The following is a 12,662-nucleotide window of genomic DNA, read 5'->3' on the forward strand; positions in this document are numbered from 1 at the left end:
AAAGAATAGGTCAATCTGCTTCAAATTTTGATCACGTATTTTTCGAGCCTATTTACAGGTCAAGTTCGTTGGACAACAAAATTGACTCACTCCTTCGTCCTTTTTTAGGATATAAAAATAACATTGAGAGTGCAAGAAGAAAATTGTTATGATTTATCATTTAGTCAGCTGAAGAATTCATTGCATGCAATTACTACAGCTCTTCCATTCATTCATTACATCAGCTGAGGCTATTGACACATATATGATACACTTTTACATCAACAAAATGATACGAGTTGATATACCAATGTGCGGTTTTCGCCATTTATTCTCTTTTGGAACTCTTTATCGAAATCATGTATCACATGACCACCTTCTCATTAAAAAAAAAAAAAATTGAGGCTCATATTATGTGGGTCAAAGATGTTTAAGCGACAGAGTAATTTTTCATTTCAAATAGGACCCCCAATGTCAAATCTTTCTTGTAAGAGAAATATTTAGCTGTTTTCAAAATTTTCATCAAATCTGTATAATTAAAAGTTGCGGGTCTCAAAGATTACAATACAACAGTTCTTGAGCGAGTTTTTCAACCCAGGGGGTCACTAGTGAGTTCAATTTTGGATGCTCATAATTATGATACGAGTATCAAGTATAAGATGTGAGATATTGGACATTTCTCTATCCATTTATGTTGGGGGAATCAATTACAGTTGAGGACATTATCAGTTCAAATTTTACATTAGAGCGTCACAGGAGAAGTAAATACTCTACAACTTAAATAATTGAACTTAAAAATCGAGTGATATTTTTCTACTGCAATCTATCGTATTCGATAATACTCATAGATGATTTTGGTTTGGGAACTTTCAAGATATATCTTCTTTTTTAGCTTCAATAATTTGATTGAATCTTTACATCGTTTCCTGTCCAGAGCTGTACTTTTCAGTTGGATGTAGCTCTGGATCCCTAGATCTTTGGTTACTCGCTTCAAAAATTGTCGCCAGGGTCTTCCACTAGCCCTTTTTCCAATATATATATATTGGAACTGAATTATTTTTAGGCTTTTAGTAATATTAGTAGCTTCATTTCTGTCGATGGACATGTTTCATCAACCTTACAAGCATTACACCTCCCATCAAAGCAATTTTCAAGTCATGCAAAGTTGGTAATCTTGATAAACTGAATACATAGTTAATAACCGAGCTATCACATACTTTGCCTAATTAGTCAGAGAAGGTGTATTTGGTTTCGCTGTTGATAAATTACTCCAATTTATCTGATAGTAATTTGCCGCTAAATGCCACTCGTCACCGGAATTAGTTCATCTTTCTCTTCAGAGCCACACCCAACTTATTCGGCTGCGAATAATCTGCTTACAAACTTGATCCACGGTAAGTTACGGGGACTTTATCGATCTATAAGCTACTTATCCACATGAAACTCACGGCAGGGCCATCAGAGTAAATTTTCGGTTAATCACAACCAAAACAACACAAACAGTCGCAACTTTCTGCGTTCTAAAGTGAGGTCTGTCAGTAGTGGTTGAATGGGAAGCTGTGATGTTATCTATAAGGAATGCTGACAGTTGAAAGTGGATCTCACTATAGGTGAAATTGAAGGCTGAGTAGTCGGAATTTGATCATCAGTACACAATGAAACAAGAAGTTATCGGAAATGCAGTAACTGTGAGGGAACCGCTCCTTCAACCGTTCCCGCTTCCGCACCCACAACCCACACGGATAACTTTTGTATGTGTGAACGTGATCCCCTTGAGTATCAACTCGTTGCGTACGTTTGATTAGGATGTGAAGCCTGGAAAGGTAAGCAGCTCTATTTATTCATACTGATCTGAACTAATTTCATATTAGCCAACTTGTAATGTTGAAAATGTTTATGTGGTAATAGAGGTTGGATTCTGCGATTCCACATTAACAATCAATAAACCGAGTCAATAGAATTTGTAGCAATCAATAGAGTTGAAATATTCACTCCACTCCATCTACAAAAAGCTATAGATTCGGAAGATATAAATAAATGTCTCGTTTCGAAAACAGGAAAAGAACAGTAGGCTATATTGTTGAGGAATTAATATCATTATTGATTATGAATCAATTGGAGAATTCTCATGATCTGAATAAATTTGAATTCTCGGTGAAATTCCACAGTATTTTTTTTTCATTCAACGATACATTGCTATCTAGTCTAGGAACTAATGAGCAACTTTTTTCTGTCCTATAATACTAATAAAATTATTCCACAATATGCCTAAGTTATCTTAATATTCAGCAATTTATCTTTTCAAAGATTAGATCGTCTCCAGCATCCTCTTTGTTGTGGTGATCCTTTTTTAAAAATATTTATCCACCAAACAAAGGGATGAAAATATATTCTCTATAATATTGTAACTTATAGAGGAGACGTTAGGTGGTATCCTAAAGATAGATTTCCACATATCAGTATCAGCTAACATGTTGGTACCGTAAAAATATTATTTCCATGAGTTCTAATGGAAATGGAACTATTCATACTTGTTTGGCCGAGCTGAGTGAGAATATTCCGTTAGAAAAAATGGGAATAATATTTTTAATATTTTGTAGAGGACACATTGTGATACGTTCACTATGTAGGAATCCAGCTCACATTGGAGGAGTAATAGATTTGGTTGAAGCCTGGTGTGCTTATCTTGAAGTACCATTGTGAAGAATGGAATAGATGAATCAATACATATATTTGAATAACTAGTGCCACAAGCAAATGCACGCTTTAGTCTACGAGTTGGAGACAGATAAAATAAAATTTCCTGTATCTTAATCAGTCTCCGCTGGAGGGTATTAATCCAACACCAGCCTCTTGGAAGGAGAAAGAAAATCCACTTATAGAGAATCCACTCAGTGTTTTTGCATAATGTCGTGGGGTTTGATGCAGCTTATAGTGACGTCAGCTCCATAAACATTGTTTCCAACGCTGGCTTATGCCATTGGTTTTTATGGTGCTTCTCTATCAGCAAGAGGGTTTCCAATTTGAATAGATTTTAGTTGCTGATGAAGTGTACTTTTCGTATAGAATGTGATAAATAACTACAAACTAAATGGACATATAAAAATGAAACCTACTAATCGTCATATTTTACAAGTATCAAGTTATTTGTATTGTTTATCTTCTCAATTACCGCATAAAATCATCGTCTTTATTTATTTTTATCCTTTATCAATTTATACAGTAAGTAGCCTACATTATCAAAATGATAGGGAGTGGAAAAAATAAGGTAAACTTGTGCTATTCCTCTCCCAAATGTCTCAAACATGATTATTCTTGAAGTAATTTCGAAATCCATTTGGTACTCACTCATTACGCGAAGTAACAGGCCCAAATTGTACTGCAATATCACTCACCTGAAAAAAGAAAGTTCACATTTTAGATCATGAGTGAACGATATAATATTCAATATAGGATCCAATTCATCCGATTTAATACATTCAATTGTTGAGAGAATGAATTTGTGCTCCAAATTCATCAATATTGATACTTCGTCGTTTACATTCATTGGTAACGTTACATTTCGACCATCATAGAGTATTTTTCAAAGAAAACTATAATAAATAGTGGGTTCTATAAAATATGAGTTTTTTCATATTATTCCTTTTCGCAGAATGGAATCACAGCTTCAGCTTCTGAAATTTTGACAAGATTGTTTAGAATCAGTAGATGCAAAACAGTGTCAGATTTGATAAACAGTTCATTCACAACGATTCCACAATATTTATACACTCGTGATACACCAAATCTACGTTTTTCAATGATTAATTTGATGGTATTATGAAGCCACATGTATCAAAGCATCATGAGTAGCAAGTGGTACAGAAGTAGCCAATGAATGTATGACTATTGTTCATATATTTCCATATTGGGCAATCCATTCGCTAGAGAAAAATATAAAAAATACAAAACATAGGTATGAAACTAGAAGTAAACTATTTCGGATTATGTGTAACTTTATCTTAATTTGAGAGAGGAATAGCACAAGATTACGTTATTTTTTCTCTCCCTATCATTTTTGATGGTATTCTTGTATGAATCGATAAAGAATGAAGAATAAAGAAGATAGAGGAGAGATTTATGTGAGAGTACTCGATGCTAGGACTAGTAACAAGGGCTAAAGTATTCTAACCAACGCTCGTATTATAGGGGGTTGAGAAGTTGAAAATATAGTTGAAGAAAACATCCATAAGAATATAAAGTGCCAAATCAAGAAGATAGGTACATTGATCTAACCTACTCTAAAACATGGTACGCCATAGTGGAGTAGGTCAATTTCCACACAGAAAACACTCAACATGTAGAGTAGTCATTATAAGACATTTCTAAAACTAACTATTATATGAAATTGTAAACTATCTAATGTTTTATGTAATTGATGTAGTAGTTTTAGTTTTTTGGGAAATAAACATTCATCTATTCATTCATTTATTCATTTATCTATCTATTTATTTATATTTATATCAGAAACAGAGCAGAAATTTGATAAAATTCTATGCGGGGGGGGGGAAATAAAGAAGTTCAAAACACAATGGGAGATCCTATTTTCCACATTAACCTTCAACCAAGACATTCAACTCTCATCATAGACTCAGAACGCGAGGTGGAATATTGACATAGTTGTGTAGAGGAAACAGCAGTCAGCTATCACATAGATACACACATGCTTTATTGATTAGTGTGACATGGACTCCTCCATACCAGACTAATAAGGAAGAGTCTTCACAGAGTAGAGCAGAGCTAGTGTATGGAATGAAGATGGCGGCGCCAATGCCAATTTTGATTGTCACTCTGGATGACAACGTCACGATCGTTCATCCTTCCCTCTCTTTCTCCCTCGAGCTTTCTCATCAATCTCCCAATCATTTGCTGTCTTACTTCCTTGCCTTCTGTTCCCTACAGCCCTCAAATAGCACACGCTATTCCTTTTTTGTCATTTTTTCTTGCAGCATTCACCTAGTATAGGAAAAAATTCTTGCTGTAAGCCTCAACTCACACTTACTTAGGTCAAGAAGAGACTCTCCTCTAGTCGAGAGCATGTGTTTTCAAATGGTGATATCACAGAGACTAGAATCGATTGGTCTGAGTTTCACCATTTGGAAACACATGCTCTCGACTAGAGTCGAGGTTCTTCTCGACCTGAGTCGCGTGTGAGTTGAGCCTAAGTGAACTACCGTCCAACAGTCTCCACAACAAATAACGTTCCAGCTGAATTAATGTGATTCAATTACAACCGTTGTTTTAATGCTCCAGAAATATGGAATTTGAGAAAAGGATCGTAGACCTGAATAAATTACCATGAAATGAAAACTCCCTGATGAATCATTATAGGAGTTCATATAGTGTCATATATCTAATGCACTTTGAAACTTTTTCTATAAGAAGCCGTATTGTAGCAACCAAGAAGTGTTTAGGAATGCTAACATCTTGCGTATGTGAAGTGACTTTCGAGGAGAATGAAAAATGGTACAATTGCACGAATGAGGAGATTCAAAAATCTACTCTCAATATTGTACTCTCATTATGTTTTCTATGTTTCAAGGCCTGATCACTGCAAATAGATGGTTGAAGATAATTGAACGTCAATTATACATGATGTTGACTGAATCACAAAATATGTGAGTAGCCAGGTTTCTCAAATCTCTGCAACCGAGAATATAATAGAATTTGAAAGAATTGAATTGATTCTTCAATGAGAGAAGACTATAGTGAGGTCCACGTTATAATTGCAGTGAAGAAAGATAGCAGAACAACGTTGCCGATCCTCTATCTTGTCAATGCTTTCTATTTGTAGACGGTAGCTGATACAGGTTTATTGATTTGATATTAACCGTTCACTCTCGTTTAAAATAATAAATTATATTTTATTAATCAAGAAATTATATTTTTCAATTATTTCATAATGGATTCTCATAAATAAAATGAAATATTTTGTTAATTAATTGTTAATTCTACATTGTTGAAAGACAATCTGGCAACAGAGCAAAGCGAGATAGAAATAGCGCTATCCGCTTTGTTGAATGATAGGCAAGGATAGCAATACTATTGCCAATCAAACACTGCCATCATAAAGTGGACCTCACTATTATAGTAGAGTACATTATTCTCGGAATTTGTAATTTGTAAGTGTACTTGGTGCCATAACTCTTTTTTGCAACTGGATAATCACATTCCTAAGTTATGGAACTCATACAATCTCTTTGCTTTCCATCATCAATATTCATGATGAAAAATCTGGTGTGGCTCACTTACACAACTTTCCTTGCCGTTATGAAAATTGATCACCTGACGCTAGTGTACACGTGCATCTGAAGTCTACTACTCGAAGATTTGAGCCAGCTGGTGACAGGACAATAACGCTGGAGACACACAGGTCTGCTATCTCTTCATAGTGAATGATCTAATAGAATCAACTGTTGCCAACGGTTTGCAATTAAATAATCACATTTTATCGAATTTCAAGCTTATTTTCAATTTTAGGTAAAAATGTTACTGAACATTAATTGTAGAGATTTTCATGCTCAATCTTTTCCTTTCAAAATTTGTTGTATGTATATACAACTATATATGTTGGGTGTACATATATACACCCAAAAACCACTTTTTTGTACTCAGGGGACCTTGAAACGTATAGAAATTTGGGTAGCTTAATTTTTTTGGGAAAGCAATACTTTCCTTACCTATGGCAATAGGGCAAGGAAAGTAAAAATTCAATTGATTCGTATGGAAAATATTCAATTATCTTTTTTCCGTTTTACTGAACACTATTGAACTCCAGATGACTGATGATAAGATGAACATCTCAATTATTCCCAGTCTGCCGTTTGCATAATACTGAGTCATCTTAATGACGTCCTACATTTTCCATAGACGCTGAAACTTTCAAATGAGGCAATAGAATATTCAGAACGATTGAAGAGTCAGTGGCGGGGAGGGGGAAAATAGATTGAAGAATATTGAAGAGGGTCGATATTGACTCTTAAATCAAGATGCCAACTCAGCCTCTCAAGTAGCGCATTGTCAGGCTTCATCTTGTTTCAAAATGGCCCTCGACTCTGGTCTTGTGCCTTCTGCCTTTTGTGACCCAGAAAATTGATTATCTTATCTTGAGAGCTGTACTGTACCGCACTGCACTGTCAATAGCGCTCCAAGTAAATGAGAAACCGCATAAAACTATAATAGAGATGAAGGGCTGAAGATGGAGAGATTAAATTGAAAGAGGATGGAAACAAGGGAGGAAGACGGAATGTAGGGTTGGAGAAGAAGAAAGAAGCTGACTACTCTAGACTTTCTGAAGTAATTATCATGATTGTGTTATAATTGAATAATCCGATGTGGATTAAACATCAGTTCTCCGTGATGAGAATTTTCAGGGACGATCTGCCAGCCCACTCAGCCTTCAGTTTCTTCCATGAATATTAACACGATTAGGGCCTGCGTCGAACTTTGATACAATCATTTAATCATAGTCCAACTTACTCAACCGAAAAGATACAGATAAATGAAGTGATATTCATAATTGAAGTGTTAGTAGAGCAATGCTCTGGAACTAGAAGAGTAGTGACTTTATTTTGTAGTTCTATAGTGCTATATTCTGTGGTTATAATGAACAAAATATGTTTTTTCTTTTCCGACTACTCTATTGTTTACTCTATCCAATAAATAAATACCTCTAAGGACTTGCTGATTTTATTCGCAATACCATATCACAATGATTCAGATGCGATGAGGCTGCTTCCATGACGTTTTCAAAGGAAAGATTATCCTTAGAATTATACGTGAAAACGTGATATATTGAGAAATCAGGTTTTCATCCCACATAAAGCAGTTTAATTTCAGCTTGAAAATCCTCGAGTTTTAATTGTGGCACTTGATTACACGAGTCCAACGATGGAATGAAATTGTTCGTATCGGATCCTGATATTGTAAGGACCTTAAGTTCCAAATTTCAAGTCATTCCGTTAATTGTGAGATATCGTGTACACAGACGCACATTAACTCATACACACACACACACACACACACACACACACACACACACACACACACACACCAAAAACCACTTTCTTGTACTCAGGGGACCTTGAAACGTATAGAAATTTAGAAATTTGGGTACCTTAATTTTTTTCGGAAAGCAATACTTTCCTTACCATTGGTAATAGGGCAAAGAAAGTAAAAAATCAATTGATTCGTGTTGAGAACATTCAATATTTTTCCTTTTCCTGTTTTACTGAACAGTATTGAACTCCAGATGACTGATGATAAGATGAACATTTCAAATTATCCCCAGTCTGCCGTTTGCATAATACTGAGTCATCTTAATGACGTCCTACATTTTCCGTAGACGCTGAAACTTTCAAATGAGGCAATAGAATATTCAGAACGATTTAAGAGGCAGTGACGGGGAGGGGGAAAATAGATTGAAGAATATTGAAGAGGGTCGATATTGACTCTTAAATCAAGATGCCAACTCAGCCTCTCAAGTAGCGCATTGTCAGGCTTCATCTTGTTTCAAAATGGCCCTCGACTCTGGTCTTGTGCCTTCTGCCTTTTGTGACCCAGAAAATTGATTATCTTATCTTGAGAGATGTACTGTACCGCACTGCACTGTCAATAGCGCTCCAAGTAAATGAGAAACCGCATAAAACTATAATAGAGATGAAGGGCTGAAGATGGAGAGATTAAATTGAAAGAGGATGGAAACAAGGGAGGAAGACGGAATGAAGGGTTGGAGAAGAAGAAAGAAGCTGACTACTGTAGACTTTCTGAAGTAATTATCATGATTGTGTTATAATTGAATAATCTGATGTGGATTAAACATCAGTTCTCCGTGATGAGAATTTTCAGGGACGATCTGCCTGCCCACGCAGCCTTCAGTTTCATCCATGAATATTAACACGATTAGGGCCTGCGTCGAACTTTGATACAATCATTTCAATCATAGTCCAACTTACTCAACCAAAAAGATTGGAATATCAATGAAGTGATATTCATAATTGAAGTGTTAGTAGAGCAATGCTCTGGAACTATAAAGCTGGCCACTGACGAGCGTTCCAAACGGCGTGGCGCGGCGCGATGTCACTCCAGCTGGAACGATCCAAATCCGTAAATATTTTGTGGGTCAATTCACGAGCACTCCATTCCATCACTCCAGTAGTTGATGGTTTGTGATCAAGTATGGACGAGGAACTTCTCCTGATTTCATCAGCTGTGTGTTTGTACGTAAAAAGAAAAAAAAACCAAACGGAAATGGGTGAAACGTTTATTTTCGAATAGGCGGAATCACACGCATCTGAATTTATTTCAAGATCTTAGTGTCGAACCTTCGGACTGGAAGAATTATTTGCGTATGGATGAAGATACCTACAACCATTTACTTCGTTTGGTAACACCGATGATTACAAAGAAAGATACAGTCATGAGACAGTTCATTACTCCCCATGAGAGGTTGGCTGCAACTCTACGTTTCTTGGCCACCGGGATGAACTATGAAGAGCTGAAGTTCATCACAGCGATATCACCGCAGAGATTGGGAGTAATTATTCCTGAAACCTGATAATAACAACTAACCTTATTCATTTCCTTCCGAAATGAGCCTCTCATCGAGTTGAGCTTCTTAGTAACTACATCTTTTGTAGCTGTGGGATCAACAGTTTTAAAAAATTCAAGGATCATCTCCAGAGCAGCGTTCCTTTTTACCTTGTCATGGTAACCAGGGTCTGTTATTTTCCACAAACAGGTAGCCTATGATCCCTGTACATCTCGATTACAGAGATTACAAAATCCCGGTTCGAACTCATGACAACACAACAACACAAGAGCAAAACAGCAATCTATCCTTCCAAGTGAACGGTCTGACACGCACTGAGACGGGACAACCCACAGGTTTCCACATTCACGGTCGTTCCGTCGTTCCAGCATGCCATCGAGATTCCCCATTCACGAGGAGTTGGAGTGACGTAGGTTTGGCGTGGCGCGATGGATTTTCAACCGGTTGGAATTCCATCGAGCCTCGTCGCTCCACCAAAATACGAGCGCGATTCACCATTCACGTCGTTCCAATGGCACGCTACCGTGCCATTTGGCTTGTTGGAACGCTCGTCAGTGGCCAGCTTAAGAGTGGTGACTTATTCTGTAGTGCTGGATTGCTATATTCTGTGGTTATAATTAACAAAAATAAGTTTTTTCTTTTCCGACTGCTGTATTCTTCACTCTATCCAATAAATGAATAAATAAATACCTCTAAGGACTCGCTGATTTTATCCGCAATGCAATATCATAATGATTTAGATAAGATGAGGCTGCTTCCATGACGTTGTTAGAGGAGAGATCATCCCCAAAATTATACATGAAAACCTAATATATTAAGAAACCAGGTTTTCATTGTACATACAGTAGTGTAATTTCAGCTTGAAAAGCCTCAAATTCTAATAATGTCACTTGACTACGCGAATCCAACGATGGAATGAAATATTTGATAATTCATATTCTGTCATTTCAGGGTTACAATGGAAAAAATGTTGAAGATATTCCAGATTGGAAATGTTTATGGAAAGGAGGAGGACCAATAATTGTATTAGTAACGATTACAAATAATGAATGGAATGTATTAACACTCATTGATTCAATTATATGCACTCAAATTATTCCTATCACAGGGAGAATTAGTGAAAAGACACTAAATTTATTGATGAAAGAGTTTCGGTGAAATTCCACTTATTTGGTTGTAACAATATTCATTGTTCCAATTGTGAATGATGAGGATTATGCGAATTATCATGAGAAGTCAGTCTGTTATTTCGCTGCTTTGCTTTTCTGCGTTGTGTTTTGTCAAACTCTGTAAGTGTGTACGTAGAAGTTATGGTACTAGGAAAATCAACGATTTTCCTGGAGCATCAGCCTGGCTCATGACCTTATAAGGCAAGGAATTTGTGTCCGATTGATTATCAATCATGCCTTATTTGGTTAGGAATTTGGAAAATAGCTGTCACTTGGTGGGAGAATGTATCTTGGATTATAGTTGTACCGTTCCTTTCTATTGGCGCAATACTGATGGATATTTTCAAGAAAATAGTAACTGCCAATCACAGTTAACTTTGGTTAGGTTCCTATCTAGTGAGGCCGTACACAGCTCCTCGACAAGACAAGTAGTGTACCGTGGGCTTCATTCAGCATCTGTCTATTGCTGCTAGCAGAACTGAATAATGTATTCTCAGTATTTTGTGTTAATCATGGCTTTTATGCCAGCTTTAGGCTTGTTAGTATTTGGCTGTGGAACCATCTGTTCCAATAGCATGTTTTAGTTTTTTCCGCCTCAGTAAATGCTTTAATTAAGAAGGAAGAATATCAAATTTGTCACCTCACAATGGAGATTCTCCTCCTATTACCGCTACTAAGGTACATCATAGATTTATAATATAATTAAGGAAATTATTATCGATGAAAGCTTCCATCAGAGTATTAAATTTATTGTGATAGATACATTTAAGTGTAAATTTATTGTGATAGATTTATTGAGTATAGTCCTTTTGATTCTCTTGTAATGGAAGATGGTAATGATAATTCAAACTGATGAGTGATGGAAGAAAATGAACGATACATGCTCTTGTAGAAATGTAGAGTACGGTACCTATTAGAAGGAATTAAGATATTATTTCTGAAGAGGAAGCTATTAACCTAAATTAAAATGACTGTATTTTGTGATATAGATCTCTTTGTTTTGCTGATTCTAATGAAAGGCTTTCTTGATTCTTAAGGAAACACCTATCATGTAATTTATCTTTTGAATTACACTATATGTAATTTATGTAAGAGAAAAGACTGAACAAAATAACTACAATACTCGAAAGACCTTACTATGAAAAGTGATAGTATTGAATACTATGTACTCACCTCTTACCTAATGTTAATGAACCTAAATAATGTTGAGTTCATGATATGACTAGAGTTATGTTAATTTGCATTATCCTAGTTTATTTTTTCATTCTAACAGCGGTCAATGTACGAGTCCATCAATGTACGGGTCCACGAATGTCTCGTGAACGTGTGTCTTTAAGCCGCTGAGATGCCTCTGAATCGATGGCAGTCCTAGAAGCTTGGGGTATGCTGTCTTCTGTCCCATCAGGACGTGTAGAGCTCAATCACCGAGCCTAGATTCGAATTGAAGAAACAGCTTTGAGGTAACAACTTTTTTCCAAATTAAACAAACGTCCCAGGAACTGGGATGTGGCAGAATAGGTTTTAGTGACTATAGACTTTCAAAAAGAGGGGTGTAAAACGTGAACCATTTAATCAATAAAAACGTGCTGAATTAGACTCTTTGTTGTTAAATCGTAACTTTGAGATTTAGGACTAGGGGATTAAGAGGTTAAAAATTTTTATTTCGTTTGAATAGTAGATTTTCGGTTGTATCTTTACATTGGAATGTGAGGCCATATTTTCTCTGTAAGGATCCAGCTGGGAATTTCAGTTTTCTTTAAATTTATATTCTATAATCTCCTAAACTATTAAGAGTTGAACTAGCATATAAAATGTTTAAAGGTCCATAAATGTTTTGTAAATGATATTTTCAACCTAAAGTTGTGAAGAACCAAATGAAGTTTCAAGAACCATAGCCTTTTCTAAATTTGTTCTGATATCACACA

The sequence above is a fragment of the Nilaparvata lugens genome, chromosome 8 (genome assembly GCF_014356525.2).
Source record: "Nilaparvata lugens isolate BPH chromosome 8, ASM1435652v1, whole genome shotgun sequence".
NCBI classification, from domain to species: Eukaryota; Metazoa; Arthropoda; class Insecta; order Hemiptera; family Delphacidae; genus Nilaparvata; species Nilaparvata lugens.